This window comes from Oncorhynchus masou, chromosome 15, assembly GCF_036934945.1.
Source record: "Oncorhynchus masou masou isolate Uvic2021 chromosome 15, UVic_Omas_1.1, whole genome shotgun sequence".
Lineage (NCBI taxonomy): Eukaryota > Metazoa > Chordata > Actinopteri > Salmoniformes > Salmonidae > Oncorhynchus > Oncorhynchus masou.
Window position 1 is genome coordinate 29,465,727 of NC_088226.1, and position 18,860 is coordinate 29,484,586.

Sequence of the window (18,860 nt, forward strand, 5' to 3'; positions counted from 1 at the left end):
TGTGTGTGTGTGTGTGCGTGTTCTTACAGTGCTGTGTGTGTGTCCTTACAGTGCTGTGTGTGTGTGTTCTTACAGTGCTGTGTGTGCGTGTCCTTACAGTGCTGTGTGTGTGTGTGTGCGTGTCCTTACAGTGCTGTGTGTGTGTGTCCTTACAGTGCTGTGTGCGTGTGTGTCCTTACAGTGCTGTGTGCGTGTGTGTCCTTACAGTGCTGTGTGCATGTGTGTCCTTACAGTGCTGTGTGCGTGTGTATCCTTACAGTGCTGTGTGTGTCCTTACAGTGCTGTGTGCGTGTGTGTCCTTACAGTGCTGTGTGTGTGTGTCCTTACAGTGCTGTGTGTGTGTGTCCTTACAGTGCTGTGTGTGTGTTCTTACAGTGCTGTGTGTGCGTGTCCTTGCAGTGCTGTGTGTGTGTGTGTGTGCGTGTCCTTTCAGTGCTGTGTGTGTGTGCATGTCCTTACAGTGCTGTGTGTGTGTGTTCTTACAATGCTGTGTGCGTGTGTGTCCTTACCGTGCTGTGTGCATGTGTGTCCTTACACTGCTGTGTGTTTGTGTCCTTACAGTGCTGTGTGTGTATCCTTACAGTGCTGTGTGTGTGTTCTTACAGTGCTGTGTGTGCGTGTCCTTACAGTGCTGTGTGTGTGTGTGTGTGTGTGTGTGTGTGTGTGTGTGTGTGTGTGTGTGTGTGTGTGTGTGTGTGTGTGTGTGTGTGTGCGTGTTCTTACAGTGTTGTGTGTGTGTCCTTACAGTGCTGTGTGTGTGTTCTTACAGTGCTGTGTGTGCGTGTCCTTACAGTGCTGTGTGTGTGTGTGTGCGTGTCCTTACAGTGCTGTGTGTGTGTCCTTACAGTGCTGTGTGCGTGTGTGTCCTTACAGTGCTGTGTGCGTGTGTGTCCTTACAGTGCTGTGTGCGTGTGTGTCCTTACAGTGCTGTGTGTGTGTGTGTCCTTACAGTGCTGTGTGTGTGTGTTCTTACAGTGCTGTGTGTGCGTGTCCTTGCAGTGCTGTGTGTGTGTGTGCGTGTCCTTTCAGTGCTGTGTGTGTGTGCATGTCCTTACAGTGCTGTGTGTGTGTGTTTTTACAGTGCTGTGTGTGTGTGTCCTTACAGTGCTCTGTGTGTGTGTGTTCTTACAGTGCTGTGTGTGCGTGTCCTTACAGTGCTCTGTGTGTGTGTGTTCTTACAGTGCTGTGTGTGTGTGTCCTTACAGTGCTGTGTGTGTGTGTGTGCGTGTTCTTACAGTGCTCTGTGTGTGTGTTCTTACAGTGCTGTGTGTGTGTGTCCTTACAGTGCTGTGTGTATGTTCTTACAGTGCTGTGTGTGTGTGTGTACTTACAGTGCTGTGTGTGTGTGTTCTTACAGTGCTGTGTGTGTGTGTTCTTACAGTGCTGTGTGTGTGCGCGTGTTCTTACAGTGCTGTGTGTGTGTGTCCTTACAGTGCTGTGTGTGTGTGTGTGTCCTTACAGTGCTGTATGTGTCCTTACAGTGCTGTTTGGGTGTGTTTGTGTGTGTGTCCTTACAGTACTGTGTGTGTGTGTCCTTACAGTGCTGTGTGTGTGTGTCCTTACAGTGCTGTATGTGTCCTTACAGTGCTGTTTGTGTGTGTGTGTGTCCTTACAGTGCTGTTTGCTTGTGTGTGTTTGTGTGTGTGTCCTTACACTGCTGTGTGTGTGTGTCCTTACAGTGCTGTGTGTGTATCCTTACAGTGCTGTGTGTGTCCTTACAGTGCTGTGTGTGTGTGTGTGTGTGTGTGTGTGTGTGTGTGTGTGTGTGTGTGTGTGTGTGTGTGTGTGTGTGTGTGTGCGTGTTCTTACAGTGCTGTGTGTGTGTCCTTACAGTGCTGTGTGTGTGTGTTCTTACAGTGCTGTGTGTGCGTGTCCTTACAGTGCTGTGTGTGTGTGTGTGTGCGTGTCCTGACAGTGCTGTGTGTGTCCTTACAGTGCTGTGTGCGTGTGTGTCTTTACAGTGCTGTGTGCATGTGTGTCCTTACAGTGCTGTGTGTGTGTGTGTGTCCTTACAGTGCTGTATGTGTCCTTACAGTGCTGTTTGGGTGTGTTTGTGTGTGTGTCCTTACAGTACTGTGTGTGTGTGTCCTTACAGTGCTGTGTGTGTGTGTCCTTACAGTGCTGTATGTGTCCTTACAGTGCTGTTTGTGTGTGTGTGTGTCCTTACAGTGCTGTTTGCGTGTGTGTGTGTTTGTGTGTGTGTCCTTACAGTGCTGTGTGTGTGTCCTTACAGTGCTGTTTGCGTGTGTTTGTGTGTCCTTACAGTGCTGTGAGTGTGTGTTCTTACAATGCTGTGTGCGTGTGTGTCCTTACCGTGCTGTGTGCATGTGTGTCCTTACACTGCTGTGTGTGTGTGTCCTTACAGTGCTGTGTGTGTATCCTTACAGTGCTGTGTGTGTCCTTACAGTGCTGTGTGTGTGTGTGTGTGTGTGTGTGTGTGTGTGTGTGTGTGTGTGCGTGTTCTTACAGTGCTGTGTGTGTGTCCTTACAGTGCTGTGTGTGTGTGTTCTTACAGTGCTGTGTGTGCGTGTCCTTACAGTGCTGTGTGTGTGTGTGCGTGTCCTTACAGTGCTGTGTGTGTGTGTGTCCTTACAGTGCTGTGTGCGTGTGTGTCCTTACAGTGCTGTGTGCGTGTGTGTCCTTACAGTGCTGTGTGCATGTGTGTCCTTACAGTGCTGTGTGCGTGTGTGTCCTTACAGTGCTGTGTGCGTGTGTGTCCTTACAGTGCTGTGTGCGTGTGTGTCCTTACAGTGCTGTGTGTGTGTGTCCTTACAGTGCTGTGTGCGTGTGTGTCCTTACAGTGCTGTGTGTGTGTGTCCTTACAGTGCTGTGTGTGTGTGTCCTTACAGTGCTGTGTGTGTGTTCTTACAGTGCTGTGTGTGCGTGTCCTTGCAGTGCTGTGTGTGTGTGTGTGTGCGTGTCCTTTCAGTGCTGTGTGTGTGTGCATGTCCTTACAGTGCTGTGTGTGTGTGTTTTTACAGTGCTGTGTGTGTGTGTCCTTACAGTGCTCTGTGTGTGTGTGTTCTTACAGTGCTGTGTGTGCGTGTCCTTACAGTGCTCTGTGTGTGTGTGTTCTTACAGTGCTGTGTGTGTGTGTCCTTACAGTGCTGTGTGTGTGTCCTTACAGTGCCGTGTGTGTGTGTGTGCGTGTTCTTACAGTGCTCTGTGTGTGTGTTCTTACAGTGCTGTGTGTGTGTGTCCTTACAGTGCTGTGTGTATGTTCTTACAGTGCTGTGTGTGTGTGTGTACTTACAGTGCTGTGTGTGTGTGTTCTTACAGTGCTGTGTGTGTGTGCGCGTGTTCTTACAGTGCTGTGTGTGTGTGTGTCCTTACAGTGTGTGTGTGTCCTTACAGTGCTGTGTGTGTGTACTTACAGTGCTGTGTGTGTGTGTGTTCTTACAGTGCTGTGTGTGTGTGTTCTTACAGTGCTGTGTGTGTGTGTTCTTACAGTGCCGTGTGTGTGTGTGTTCTTACAGTGCTGTGTGTGTGTGTAGTCTTACATGCTGTGTGTGTGTTCTTACAGTGCTGTGTGTGTGCGCGTGTTCTTACAGTGCTGTGAGTGTGTGTCCTTACAGTGCTGTGTGTGTGTGTGTCCTTACAGTGCTGTGTGTGTGTGTGTGTGTTCTTACAGTGCTGTGTGTGTGTGTTCTTACAGTGATGTGTGTGTGTGTGTGTTCTTACAGTGCTGTGTGTGTGTGTCCTTACAGTGCTGTGTGTGTTTGTTCTTACTGTGCTGTGTGTGTGTGTGTGTTCTTACAGTGCTGTGTGTGTGTGTTCTTACATGCTGTGTGTGTGTGTTTTCTTACAGTGCTGTGTGTGTGCGCGTGTTCTTACAGTGCTGTGTGTGTGTGTCCTTACAGTGCTGTGTGTGTATGTGTCCTTACAGTGCTGTGTGTGTGTGTTCTTACAGTGCTGTGAGTGTGTGTCCTTACAGTGCTGTGTGTGTGTGTTTTTACAGTGCTGTGTGTGCGCGTGTTCTTACAGTGCTGTGTGTGTGCCCGTGTTCTTACAGTGCTGTTTGTGTTCTTATAGTGCTGTGTGTGTGCGTGTTCTTACAGTGGGGTGAGGCTGACTGGAGCGACATGGAGGTGACCGGACTACAAATAGCTTCTCTTTACATTTGCATCTGTTATTCCCCAAGAGATTTCAATAAACACTGTGCCCTGCCTGTATGCTGCCTGCCTGGGCCTGGCTGTCTTCTATACTCTAGTCTTTATGCGCTGTCCTCTAGTCTATGCTCTACGTTTAATGCTTTGGCCTCAACTGCACACTGGGGGTTGGGTTGGGCCAACGTGTGTGTGATTTGTGTGTGTGCATTACGATTGGTTTGTGTCACCACTCTTAGGGAAAAAAAGGTGCTATCCAGGACTTTCTTTGGCTATCTCCATAGGAAAACATTTTGAAAAACCCTTGTTGGTTCCAGGTAAATCCCTTTTGGTTCCATGTAGAACCTTTTTGGATTCCACGTAGAACCCTTTCCACAGAGGGATCTACATGGAACCCAAAATGGTTCTACCTGGAACCAAAAAGGGTTTTACTTGGAACCAACAAGGGTTCTTATGGGGACAGGCGAAGAGTGTACTGCGTCTCTTCACATTAAGACTTTCCGTGCTTGTGTGTGTTTGTTTTACTCTGCCTCCACTTCTTGCTCATCAACTGTACCTGCGTGTTGTGTTGTCTATTCAGACAGGAAGAGGTGGATCGGTGCATTAGTGTTTAGCAGGCTGGACTGTTTTAGGTAGCAACTCTAGTCTCTCCTCATCTCTCCTCTATCTCTGCTGTCTCTCCGTTCTCTCTGTCTGTCTGTCTCTCTCTCCATCTCCACTCGCCGTCTGTCTCTCATCCCTTCTTTCTCTCCATCCCTTCTTTCTCTCTCCGACTCAGTGCTACTACTCTGAAGAGCCACTCCACAGCTCTGGGGCTGTCTAAGGTCTGGGATATGAATATAGCACAGTGCTAGTGCTGAGAGAGAGAGAGAGACCTTCTATGCACTACAGTACCACCCTAGGAACATGAGAGGACTAGTTCTGCCACACACAGATAGAGGGCAGTGTTTGTAGGTATCTTACTGTTGGGACACTTTGGCCAAATACAATGACATGTAGTTGGAGACCCCCACCCCAAAATGTTTTGTTTTTATTACAGAGAGGAGAGAGAAAGTGGATAGGAGGAGAGAGTGGGTCACATAGACAGTGGGTCAGATACTCTGATTCAAACACATATCGGTGTGCTGCTGTAGGGCGGCGACACAGACCGCTAGACCACCTCACCCACAGGAAACCTACCTTTTTGTTTGTCATCTCATGTTATGGTAACAACATGCATTGAGTTATTGACTAGCCTATCATGCCTATATTGTGGTAGGACACTGTAGGTCCATGTATAAGGGCAGCAGGTCGCCTAGCAGTTAGAGAGGCGAGCCAGCAGCCGGAGGATTGCCAGTTTGGATCCCGGATCTGACGGGAAAGATCTGGTGGAAGTGAGCTGGCAACTGGAGAGTTGCTGGTATCAAATCCTAGATGCCATTGCCTGCTGTTGTGCCCTTGAACAAGGCAGTTAACAACTGTTCCATGGGTGCCCAGTGTGGCAACCCCCTGCTCTTACCTCTCCAGCCTGTATACGCATGTATCTTTTGGATGGGTTGGGATAAAGCAGAAGTCAAATTTCGGTTAGAGCTTGTGTACAATTGACAAATAAAGTAATCGTAAAGTACCAGAATAAATAGATAGCTAGGTGGTCTCACGAGCTGTTCACATTCAGTAAGTGATGAGTTTAGTTTCATTCAACACCCTTCTATATGACAGTGCACCCTAGATTACCAGCATTCACATAGTTAGGGTGCACTTAAAACCTGCGTCTCTCTTGCTACCTCTCTTGACTTTCTCTCTCTAGTCTAACCTGATTCCCCTGATCTCTCTCTCTGTCTCACTCTCGGTTTCCCTCCCTCTCAGTGATGTTAGATCAGTGCTGTGCTGTGCTGTATGATCTGACTGTGATGACTTGTGAGCGGGGCTCGTCTCCAATACAGCCTAATTGATGCTAATAGTCTGTTGTGATCTGCTGTCCCAAGCTCTCTTTCTCTCTCCCTTTACACCTCACTACCTCTTCTTTTCCTCCTCTCCTACCCTTCTCTCATCACTTCTCCTTTCCTGCCACCTCTCGTTTCTTTTATCCTCTCTCTCTCTCTCTCTCTCTCTCTCTCTCTCTCATCTACAGTGCCTTGCGAAAGTATTCGGCCTCCTTGAACTTTGCGACCTTTTGCCACATTTCAGGCTTCAAACATAAAGATATAAAACTGTATTTTCTTGTGAAGAATCAACAACAAGTGGGACACAATCATGAAGTGGAACGACATTTATTGGATATTTCAAACTTTTTTAACAAATCAAAAACTGAAAAATTGGGCGTGCAAAATTATTCAGCCCCTTTACTTTCAGTGCAGCAAACTCTCTCCAGAAGTTCAGTGAGGATCTCTGAATTATCCAATGTTGACCTAAATGACTAATGATGATAAATACAATCCACCTGTGTGTAATCAAGTCTCCGTATAAATGCACCTGCACTGTGATAGTCTCAGAGATCTGTTAAAAGCGCAGAGAGCATCATGAAGAACAAGGAACACACCAGGCAGGTCCGAGATACTGTTGTGAAGAAGTTTAAAGCCGGATTTGGATACAAAAAGATTTCCCAAGCTTTAAACATCCCAAGGAGCACTGTGCAAGCAATAATATTGAAATGGAAGGAGTATCAGACCACTGCAAATCTACCAAGACCTGGCCGTCCCTCTAAACTTTCAGCTCATACAAGGAGAAGACTGATCAGAGATGCAGCCAAGAGGCCCATGATCACTCTGGATGAACTGCAGAGATCTACAGCTGAGGTGGGAGACTCTGTCCATAGGACAACAATCAGTCGTATATTGCACAAATCTGGCCTTTATGGAAGAGTGGCAAGAAGAAAGCCATTTCTTAAAGATATCCATAAAAAGTGTCGTTTAAAGTTTGCCACAAGCCACCTGGGAGACACACCAAACATGTGGAAGAAGGTGCTCTGGTCAGATGAAACCAAAATTGAACTTTTTGGCAACAATGCAAAACATTATGTTTGGCGTAAAAGCAACACAGCTCATCACTCTGACCACACCATCCCCACTGTCAAACATGGTGGTGGAAGCATCATGGTTTGGGCCTGCTTTTCTTCAGCAGGGACAGGGAAGATGGTTAAAATTGATGGGAAGATGGATGGAGCCAAATACAGGACCATTCTGGAAGAAAACCTGATGGAGTCTGCAAAAGACCTGAGACTGGGACGGAGATTTGTCTTCCAACAAGACAATGATCCAAAACATAAAGCAAAATCTACAATGGAATGGTTCAAAAATAAACATATCCAGGTGTTAGAATGGCCAAGTCAAAGTCCAGACCTGAATCCAATCGAGAATCTGTGGAAAGATCTGAAAACTGCTGTTCACAAATGCTCTCCATCCAATCTCACTGAGCTCGAGCTGTTTTGCAAGGAGGAATGGGAAAAAATTTCAATCTCTCGATGTGCAAAACTGATAGAGACATACCCCAAGCGACTTACAGCTGTAATCGCAGCAAAAGGTGGCGCTACAGAGTATTAACTTAAGGGGGCTGAATAATTTTGCACGCCCAATTTTTCAGTTTTTGATTTGTTTAAAAAGTTTGAAATAAATGTCGTTCCACTTCATGATTGTGTCCCACTTGTTGTTGATTCTTCACAAAAAAATACAGTTTTATATCTTTATGTTTGAAGCCTGAAATGTGGCAAAAGGTCGCAAAGTTCAAGGAGGCCGAATACTTTCGCAAGGCACTGTATATTCAGCGCCGTATCCCTGTAATGCTTAGAGAAGACCTTGCAGTATGTCAAGTGTAATTGAAGTGTTGTGGTTGCAGGTTCACTTGGCACATCTAAAGCCTTTTCTTTTGGGGTGTTGCTATAGGCCACCAAGTGCTAACAGTCAGTATCTAAATAATATGTTTGAAATGCTTGATAGTCTTTGTGATGTAAACAGAGAGGTCTACCTTCTTGGGGACCTGAATATTGTCTGGTTTTCATCAAGCTGTCCACTCAAGAGGAAGCTTCTCACTGTAACCAGTGCCTGTAATCTGGTTCAGGTTATTAATCAACCTACCAGGGTGTTAACAAACTCTACAGGAACAAGATCATCCACATGTAACGATCACATTTTTAAAAATGATTTACTAATACTGTAGAACTTTGTTCTAAAGCTGTATCCAATTATTGCTAAGCATGCACCTGTTAAGAAACTGACTGTTAGTACAGTGAAGGCTCAATGGATTGATGAGGAATTGAGAACTGTATGGTTGAAAGAGATGGGGCAAAAGGAGTGGCTAATAAGCCTGGCTGCACATCTGACTGACTGACTTACTGCAAATTGAGAAATTATTTGACTAAACTCAACAAAAAGAAGCCAAGATTGATGATATAAAGAATGATGGAAAAAACCTTTGGAGTACTTTAAATGAAATTATGGGCAGAAAGACAAATTCAACTCCCATCTTTCATCGAATCAGATGGCTTATTCATCACAAAACCATTTGATGTTGACAAATATTTTAAAGATGACTTAATTGGCAAAGTGGGCTAACTTAGGCAAGAAATGCCAACAATGAGCAGTGAGCAATTTTATTCATGCATCAAAAAATAATAATGAAAGAAAAGCATTGCAAATTTGAATTTTGTAAAGTTCGAGTGGGAGAGGTAGAAAAAATATTGTTATCAATCAATAATGACAGACATCCTGCCATTGACAACTTAGATAGAAAGCTACTGAGGATAGCTGACTCTATAGACACTCCGATCTGTCATATTTTTAATCTGAGCCTTACATGTCCTCAGGCCTGGACGGATGCAAAAGTAATTCCGCTACCCAAGAGTGGTGAAGTGGCCTTTACTGGTTCAAACAGCAGACCTACAAGCTTGCTGCCAGCTCTTAGCAAACTGTTGGAAAAAAATGTGTTTGACCAAATACAATGCTACAACACAGACTTTCAGCATGCTTATAGAGAAGGGCACTCAACATGTACTGCACTGACACTAATGACTGATGATTGGTTGAAATAAATAGATAATAAGAAGATTGTGGGAGCTGTACTGTTAGATTTCAGTGGAGCCTTTGATATTATTGACCATAACCTGTTGAAAAAACATATGTGCTATGGCTTTTCAACGTCTGCCATATCGTGGATTCAGATCTATTTATCTAATAGAACTAAAAGGTTTTCTTTAATGGAAGCTTCTCTAATGTCAAATATGTAACGTGTGGTGTACCCCAGGGCAGCTCTCTAGGCCCACTACTCTTTTCATTTTCGTTTTTACCAATGACCTGCCGCTGGCATTATACAAAGCATGTGTGTCCATGTATGCTGATGATTCAACCATATATGCATCAGCCACCACAGCTCATGAAGTCACTGAAACCCTTAAAGAGTTGCAGTCTGTTTTGGAATGGGTGGCTAGTAATAAACTGGTCCTGAACATCTCTAACACTAAGAGCATTGTATTTGGTACAAATCATTCCCTAAGTTCCAGACCTCAGCTGAATCTGGTAATGAATGGTGTGGCTGTTGAACAAGTTGAGGAGACTAAATTACTTGGTGTTACCTTTTGATTGTAAACTGTCATGGTCAAAACATATAGATTCAATAGTTGTAAAGATGGGGAGATGTCTGTCCATAATAAAGAGATACTCTGCTTTTTTTACACCACACTCCAAAAAAACAAGTTATGTAGGCTCTAGTTTTGTCTAATCTTGATTATTGTCCAGTCGTGTGGTCCAGTGCTGCAAGGAAATACCGAGTTAAGCTGCCTGCTGGTCCAGAACAGATCAGCACGTTTTGCTCTTCATTGTAATCAGAGGACTGATATAAACACTATACATGCCAGTCTCGCTTGGATAAGAGTTGAGGAGAGACTGATTGCATCACTTCTTCTTTTTATAAGAAACAATGTGTTGTAAATCCCAAATTGTTTGCATAGTCAACTTACACACAGCTCTGACACGTACACTTACCCCACCAGACATGCCACCAAGGGTCTTTTCACTGTCCCCAAATCTAGAACAAATTCAAGAAAGCGTACAGTATTATATAGAGCCCTTATTGAATGGAACTTCCTTCCATCTCATATTGCTCAATTAAACAGCAAACCTGGTTTCAAAAAACAGATAAAGGAACACCTCACGGCACAATGCCTCGCACCTATTTGACCTAGATAGCTTGTGTGTAGGCATTGATATGTAGGCTTCGTGTGTCTTTACATTTTTTTAAATGTAGTTCTGTCCTTGAACTGTTCTTGTCTGTTGATATCCTGTATTATGTTATGTTTTGTGTGGACTCAGGAAGAGCAGCTGCTGCGTTTGCAACAGCTAATGGGGATCCTAATAACGTACCAAAAAGACCCCAGAAATGGTTTAGAAACACCCCCTGTCATGTCCATTGACAAACCGAAGACCTTTCAAATGTAATTTCTAATTCTTAAGTAATCCTGCGGGTCACTTTTCCAGGCAGACAGATCTACTGATATCACACGTTTATTCACAAGACGTAACCACTGTAAATAATCACTTATTTATGAAAACAACAATTTATTAATCAGCGCCACCTTCATCCTACATTTTATTTTAATTCCTACTCTCTCTTAGACATCGGTCCAGTCATTTCCCTCTCCTTCTCTTTCTTTCTTTCTTTCTTTCTTTCTTGCTTTCTTTCTTTCTCTCTTTCTCTCTCTCTTTATTTCTTTCTCTCTCTTCCTCCCCCCTTATCTCCCCTTCTGTCTCTTTCTTCCCCTCATCTCTCTCCCTCTACCTCTCTCCTCTTTCTGTTCTCTTCCCCCCCCTCCTCCTCTACTCTGCTGCAATGTCGAGGGTTTTCATATTGGTGCAGTGTTTAAAGATGTCCTCAGACCTCAGACCATTGCAGTGTGCAGTATGATGTTCAGGCCATTGCAGCGTTGTGTGTGTGTGTGTGTGTGTGTGTGTGTGTGTGTGTGTGTGTGTGTGTGTGTGTGTGTGTGTGTGTGTGTGTGTGTGTGTGTGTGTGTGTGTGTGTGTGCAACTGACTGACTGACTGACAGACTCACGTGTGTGTGTGTGTGTGTGTGTGTGTGAGCTCAGAACAATATCTCAGTGTGACTGAAAACCCACTACTAAGTGTTCTCCTCACAGCACTACCCTCGTCACTGTCACTCTTACATCTGGGTCAGGTGGACCAGGGCTGTGTCTGAAATGGAACCCTGTTCCCTATGTAGTGCACTATGTTTAACCGGGGCCTATGCATCCCCATTCTCCACCCTTCCCTGCATGCATTTAAAATAATTGGATTGGTGTAAGCATTGGCTGAAAGAGAATTTCCACCATTTTTAAACCCATACACTTCAGAAGGGGGAGGTTGAGATTAGGCCATTCCTCTGACTTGACCTCTACCAGAAGGGCCGTCTGCCAGTCCATCTCCATCAGTAGGTGTGTTGTTAGTCTGACTGCGTCCCAAATGGCACCCGTTTCCCTATATAGTGCACTACCTTAGACCAGGACCCTGCACCCTATTCCCCTACATAGTGCACTACTTTTGACCAGAGCCTTATGAGTCCTGGTCAACAGTAGTGCACTATCTAGAGAATAGGGTGCCATTTGGGACACGACCTACAGGGTTCATTCAGCACACCTTCCTCCTGTGTCTGAAAATATTACTAGCTGTCAAATCCTTGCTTCCTCTGTCATTGTTTCCTCCATTCTTCGCCTCCCTCTCAAAGCGTTTTCGAAGAGGTCAGAGTGGAGGGACCTTCGATCTGTTCCTCCAAGGGAACAAGGATGGAGGAAACAAGGACTGAGGAAGTAAGAATTTTAAGGAACAGTCATGGACTAGGAGGATAGTAGGGGCCTGTGAGCTGCTAGAAAAGGGGAAAATCTCACCCTGCAACTGCACGGGCCAGGGGATTGGCAGGCTTTTGCTCCAGCCAAGGTTACACACAGACGCACGCACGCACGCACACACACAAACACACACACACACGCACACGCACACGCACACGCACACGCACACGCACACACTCACCTCTTGTTTTAGCTTGTGGACACTCAAATCATATTTTCTCTAACCCCTAAATCTAACCTTAATCCTGACCTTAACACCTAAACCTAACCCTAAACCTAACTCCTAAACCTAACCTTTAACCTCAAACTCTAATTCTAAACCTAACACTAATTCTAACCCTAAACTCAATAGAATTAGCCTTTTTACAAGTGGGGGCTGGCAAAATGTCCTCAGTTGGTCAAATGTTTGTTTGTTTACCAATCTTGTGGGGACTTCTCGCCTCACAAGTATAGTTAAACATCTCCACACACACATACACACAAATACTCACACCATCTATAATAAAACATGCATGTCAAGGGAGGGAACTGTTAAATGTTTGATAAAGCAACATAAAGAGAAAGATCCAATGGAAAGAGAAACGAGATTTGCAAACACATACAAAATAAAGTGTCCCCAAAAGTGGAGCTTGAGTGCTTTAGGATGGTGAGGCGAGGCAGGTGACATCACAGGCAATGGGCTCGCCGGTGTCTCTAGTCGGCACGGAAACGGGTCTCCTCATCATCAGCGTTTCCAGGCCACAGTGAGATGAGATGAGACTTGTTAAATGAGTTCATGTTAATAGGCTGGGGGAATTAAGCAGCTCTCCCAGGAGCATCCAGACCACTCATTTGGGCTGTTTAAATTTTTTTTTTTTAATCTGTCGTGAGAAGATTGACCCGACTGCTGCATTTGAGACACATCCTCACATCCTCAAAGACATCTATAATATCATGTACTGGGTTGGTTTGATATTCATAATGTCGGTTGAGTGTGTTTAAGCTTTAATATTTTGGGAAATTTTGTTGTATGTGTGTACCTGCATGTGTGTGTGCTTGTGCAAGTATGTTTTATGTTTGTGTTGTATGAAATGCAAGCTCCCTTTCCAGATGTACGTGTTTCTCTCTATACTGAGATATGAGCCGGCATTTCGCAAGACGACTGCTACTCTGCAGCCAGGGCTCTGGAAGGACCCCGATACATTCAGGCAGCTTACTGCATAGACCAGAGAGAGAGGGAAGGGAAGGGAGAGAGAGAGAGAGAGACAGAGGAGGAGGAGTGTGGAGGTATGGGAGAGCTAAAGATCTAGAGGTAGAGAGCAAGCAAGTGAGCGAGAGAGAGAGGGAGAGAGGGATTTCAGTGTGAAAGAAAGGGGAGGAGGAAGAGGATAGCGAAGGAACAGAGAGGAGGGGAGGGGAACGCTGCAGAGGGGGAAACAGCAACACCACACGCACACACACACACACACACACACACACACACACACACACACACGTGTATATAAGTGACTGTAATGACGTGTTACATAAAGGGAATTCATTGGGTGGCAGAGACAAAGACAGAGGGACAGAGACAGAGGGGCAGAGACAAAGACAGAGGGGCAGAGACAGAGGGGCAGAGACAAAGACAGAGGGGCAGAGACAGAGGGGCAGAGACAGAGGGGCAGAGACATAGGGGCAGAGGCAGAGGGGCAGAGGCAGAGGGGCAGAGGCAGAGGGGCAGAGGCAGAGGGGCAGAGGCAGAGGGGCAGGGGCAGAGGGGCAGGGGCAGAGGGGCAGAGACAGAGGGGCAGAGACAGAGGGGCAGAGGGAGAGAGGGGCAGAGGGAGAGAGGGGCAGAGACAGAGGGTCAGAGATGCAGAGGGAGAGCCGGAGAGATGCAGAAAAAGAGAGGCATATAGAGACTGAGGCAGAGAAAGACAGAGAGAAAGAGAGAGAAAGGCAGAGGGTGAGGTAGAGGGTGAGGCAGAGAGAGGTTGGGCGATATGGCCTAAAAAATCATACCTCAATTTTTATTTATTTTTTATTTATGGGCGATTCAGAATATACACAACCGTTCAAAAGTTTGGGGTCACTTAGTAACGTCCTTGTTTTTGAAAGAAAAGCACATTTTTCTTGATTTTTTAAATGTTTTCTCTAAATAAGCTTTGATGTACAAGTAAAGGTAAAATACACTGCATTTTAAACAGTCAACAATAATTTAATGAATTCAGGGCTTGTGAAATTATACTTTGGCTACCTTCCACAATAATAACCCACTAATAATGTAATTATTTTATCAAATTAGTTTATGAATGTCTATGTCTATGAAAATGCAATTTGTGTTACAAATTTTACCAAAACCCTGCATAATGCACAATCACTAATAATTACCAACTTCTTGAAGCAGCCATTATAGAAAATGTACACAGGTCTCAAAAGCAATCTCTGAAGCACAATTCCATGTGCTAGTGTGTAGCCTGCTAATCTTTATATTTAAAATTGAGCCAACTTGGATCTATTTGCTAGCTAACAAGGTAGAACAGTTGAATTTGGTATGAACACACCCTTCTGTCCATCTCCCACTGTTTGAACAGCATGCGAGCCTGTCCACTTTGTTCTTAAGTTTTCGTTTTTGCGTCTTTTACTTTTGGTTTAAGCTTCAAACAGCTTAAAATACAACATTTTTTGTTAATCGAAAATATATTTCACAGCAGTTTAAACGGTACAATGATTCTCTACACTATACTTGCTTGTTTTGTCACACAAACTGAAATTAGGCAAACTATTATAATTTTAGCAACCAAGAAATAGCGGAGCGATTTCTGCATAGTGCATCATTAAGTTTTAGTTTATTATTGTAAAATAATGTCTCAATGTGTTTCAGCGTCCATATGAGCGGTTCTGCTGGACCAAACCGCAAATGGCGAGTAGAAACCTCATTTTGTCGGAGAGGAAAAAGTTATTTTCCTATTTGTTGTTCTCAGTGGCAGGGGGATGAGGTTGGTATTTGTGTGTAAATTGGAAGCTGCACAGTCACAGCAGAAGGAGCGAGGCCAAAAAGACAACACGAGAACAAGTGGACATAAATACAGGCATTTGGAATATCGTGCTAAAACATACTTTGAATCTAATCTAAACATACTATCTAAACATACTTTGAATCTAATGAATCTAATGAATTCAATATATTGCCCAGCCATAGTTTGAGGCTGGGTTGCCGATTGGTTAGGTTGAGGCTTGGTTGAGTTAGTTTAGGTTGAGGCTGGGTTAGATTGAGGTTGGTTTAGGTTAAGTTTGGTTGAGGCTTGGTTGAGTTAGGTTGGGTTGAGGTTGTGTTAGGTTTGGTTGAGGCTGGGCTGAAGTTGGGTTAGGTTATGTTGAGTTGAAGCTGGGTTGGGTTGGGTTAGGCTGGGTTGAGGTTGGGTTGGGTTAGGCAGTGTTGAGATTGGGTTGGGTTGAAGCTGGGTTGGGTTAGTTTGGGTTCAGGTCGGTTGTGTGAGAGAGAGTTAGGCTCCGTGTGCCTGAGATGAACAGGTACTATTGATCCAGGGGGCCGAGAGGAGAAAAGGCCTGGTGCTTTAAACAGGCACGCCGGCTCAATCGATAGACATTTATCTATGTGAAGGCGAACATGACATGTCTGTTTTCATAATGGTGGCCGCGCATTGCCCACAGCGTCGTAACTCACTAACCCTCATCTCTCTCTCTCTTTCTCTCCCTCGCTCTCTATTCATCTCCCTCTTCCTCTTTCCACCTCGCTCTGTCTCTACTGTACAGTCGCACTCCATCTTGAGTCCCCCTCTCACCGATTTCTACCTCCGCTTCTCTTTTCCCCCAGCTCTTTCTCTCTCTCCCTCTCTCACCATTTCTCTCTCTCTTTCTGTCTCAGTGCAGTGTCAATGAGATTGCAGCATTCAGGATGTCCATACTGTTTTAGCTGCATCCCTCTCTCTCTCTCTCTCTCTCTCTCTCTCTCTCTCTCTCTCTCTCTCTCTCTCTCTTTCTCTCTCTCTCTCTCTCTCTCTCTCATCCCCCTCTCTCTCCCTCTAGTGTGTATTTTTGGTCTGTTGTTCGTGGTGTCTGGCACCACCTATCTTCCGTCTTTTATCAGAAGCACAGGTCTGAATGCACACTACAGTACCACTGCAATGACCCAAAACGCAGCACATAAATATATAGCTACATATCAGGGAACATTCATTCAGCAAATAATTTATTTACATTCACAGTCAGCTGATTGGCCAAAGATATGTGTCTATTCTCATTGACAAGTGTTAAGGTGAATTTCGAGAGATTCCAATGGTATCTATTCTTGAGAGAAACTACTGTAATGTAAACTTGCGTATTTCTCATGTCTCGAATGCTATCTCCGGAGGTCGCGCACGACACTTGTCCAACAGATGCCCCCCTCTAAGCAGGGGAGTGTAAACAGAATTGTGACCTTGAGCCCAACATTCATACAGTAAAAATACTAATGTTTTTGAAACAGCTGAAATGTAGACATGTTCATTATATTTTAAACTAGTTTTATTGAGTTTTCATCTGAAATTGCATTAACAACTTGTTACATTCTCAAATTGTCGCCCGTAGCTTTAAAAAAATGGAAGCTCAACGGTGTTGACTTACATGATATTAATAAAAATTTACTTTTATATTCGTATGAGAGGGGTGAACGTTCATGTTTGATATGCTAACATTACTAGCTAGCTAGCCCAATAATGGACGAAAGGAGCCAAGGACCATACATGTTCTGTTTAAAGGTGAATTAGCTCTGGAAACCAAAACAGCCTAACACTCCATCTCAATAGCTGTACGGATCTATGTACATAAATCTTTCTACTTTCATATCACATCAAAATAATTTCACATATGCAAAATACGTTTTACCACAGTTGCAGCAGACAGTATTTTTCAGTGACAACATGTTTGTGGCGCCCATCTTCCGTTTACACACAGGTATTCGGAGACGCAGATAAATAATTAGCACAGGTAGTCAGGCACTCTATCTTCGTCTGTTTTCCGTAAACATGCGCTGTAACATGGGAATATGGCTGTGTGTGAACCTTAACTCTATTAAGGTGTCTAGTAATTGAACTTATTTTGTATTTGTATTATTTTTTCGCTGATATGATATATATGCTACTTATATTTCCAAAACTGTACTGCAAGCGATGCATGTTCATTTTTCGAGGAAGCGTCGGAAATCTTAACAAAACTGCCCTGGTCAGAAGATACTATCGTCAATAGGCGATAAAACAGTTACCATCTATGAATGGTGTTCTAGCTAGCTAGCTGTGTTATTGTCTTGCAAGCTACATTTAATGTGTGTACTAATGAGAAAATAAACCCTTTAATTGTTTGTGCGTGTGTACATTTTTGCATTATTCAAGAGTGTAATAAGGCTTGGTTGCATTGTTTAAGAGCGTGGCTAATACGTTTTAGCCACAAAGTCATAAAATCTGAATTTAAGACCAAAAAGCAAATTTTTTGTTTTCATGAATTTGTACAATATAGCAGCTCAGTTAAACAATTAGTCTAATCTAATAGCTAGGCCTATTTTCAAATGTTGAAGATCAAGGGGTATTAAATGAATTGGAATGACAGAAAATCTGACAGACTGTTGTTTTTTTATGTAAAGATATATTTTATTTCTTTCATCACATTCCCAGTGGGTCAGAAGTTTACATACACTTAATTAGTATTTGGTAGCATTCCCTTTAAATTGTTTAACTTAGGTCAAACGTTTCGGGTAGCCTTCCATAAGCCTCCCGCAATAAGTTGGGTGCATTTTGTCCCATACCTCCTGACAGAGCTGGTGTAATTGAGTCAGGTTTGTAGGCCTCCTTGCTCGCACACGCATTTCCAGTTCTGCCCACAAATTTTCTATGGGATTGAGGTCAGGGCTTTGTGATGGCCACTCCAATACCTTGACTTTGCTGTACTTAAGCCATTTTGCCACAACTTTGGAAGTATGCTTTGGGTCATTGTCCGGATGGAAGACCCATTCACGACCAAGCTTTAACTTCCTGACTGATGTCTTGAGATGTTGCTTCAATATATCCATATCATTTTCGTTCCTCATGATGCCATCTAAAAAGTGCTCTCTGCACTTTTTAACGGATCTCCGAGACTATCACAGTGCAGGTGCATTTATACGGAGACTTGATTACACACAGGTGGATTGTATTTATCATCATTAGTCATTTAGGTCAACATTGGATCATTCAGAGATCCTCACTGAACTTCTGGAGATAGTTTGCTGCACTGAAAGTAAAGGGGCTGAATAATTTTGCACGCCCAATTTTTCAGTTTTTGATTTGTTAAAAAAGTTTGAAATATCCAATAAATGTCGTTCCACTTCATGATTGTGTCCCACTTGTTGTTGATTCTTCACAAAAAATATAGTTTTATATCTTTATGTTTGAAGCCTGAAATGTGGCAAAAGGTCGCAAAGTTCAAGGGGGCCAAATACTTTCGCAAGGCACTGTAAGTGGCTTGTAATCCATTTCTAAAAGTGGCCAGTGATTCCTAACCTATGTCTATAGGCAACCATCTCTGATGTGCTAGTGATTGCTGTTTAGCAGTCTGATGGCCTTGAGATAGAAGCTGTTTTTCAGTGTCTCTGTGTCAGCTTTGATGCACTTGTTCTGACCTCGCCTTCTGGATGATAGCGGGGTGAACAGGCAGTGGCTTGGGTGGTTAATGTCCTTGATGATATTTTTGGCCCTCCTATGGCATCGGGTGCTGTAGGTGTCCAGGAGGGCGGGATGTTTGCCCCCAGTAATGTGTGACCGTACCACCCTCTGGAGAGCTTTGCGGTTGTAGGCGGTGCAGTTGCCGTATCAGGCGGGGATACAGCCCGACAGGATGCTTTTAATTGTGCATCTGTAAAAGTTTGTGAGGGTTTTAGGGGCCAGGCACCACTCAAATGTATTTAGGCTCTTGAGGTTGAAGAGGCGCTGATGCGCCTTCTTCACCACATTGT

At 44.1% G+C, this 18,860-nt stretch overlaps 1 protein-coding gene across 3 annotated transcripts in view; it reads left to right on the forward strand.

The window, feature by feature from the left end:
- The window catches only part of LOC135556123 (potassium voltage-gated channel subfamily C member 1-like), a 141,566-nt gene that overhangs the window by 44,702 nt on the left and 78,004 nt on the right, over positions 1 to 18,860 (forward strand). The gene's annotated exons all lie outside the window — the stretch shown is intronic.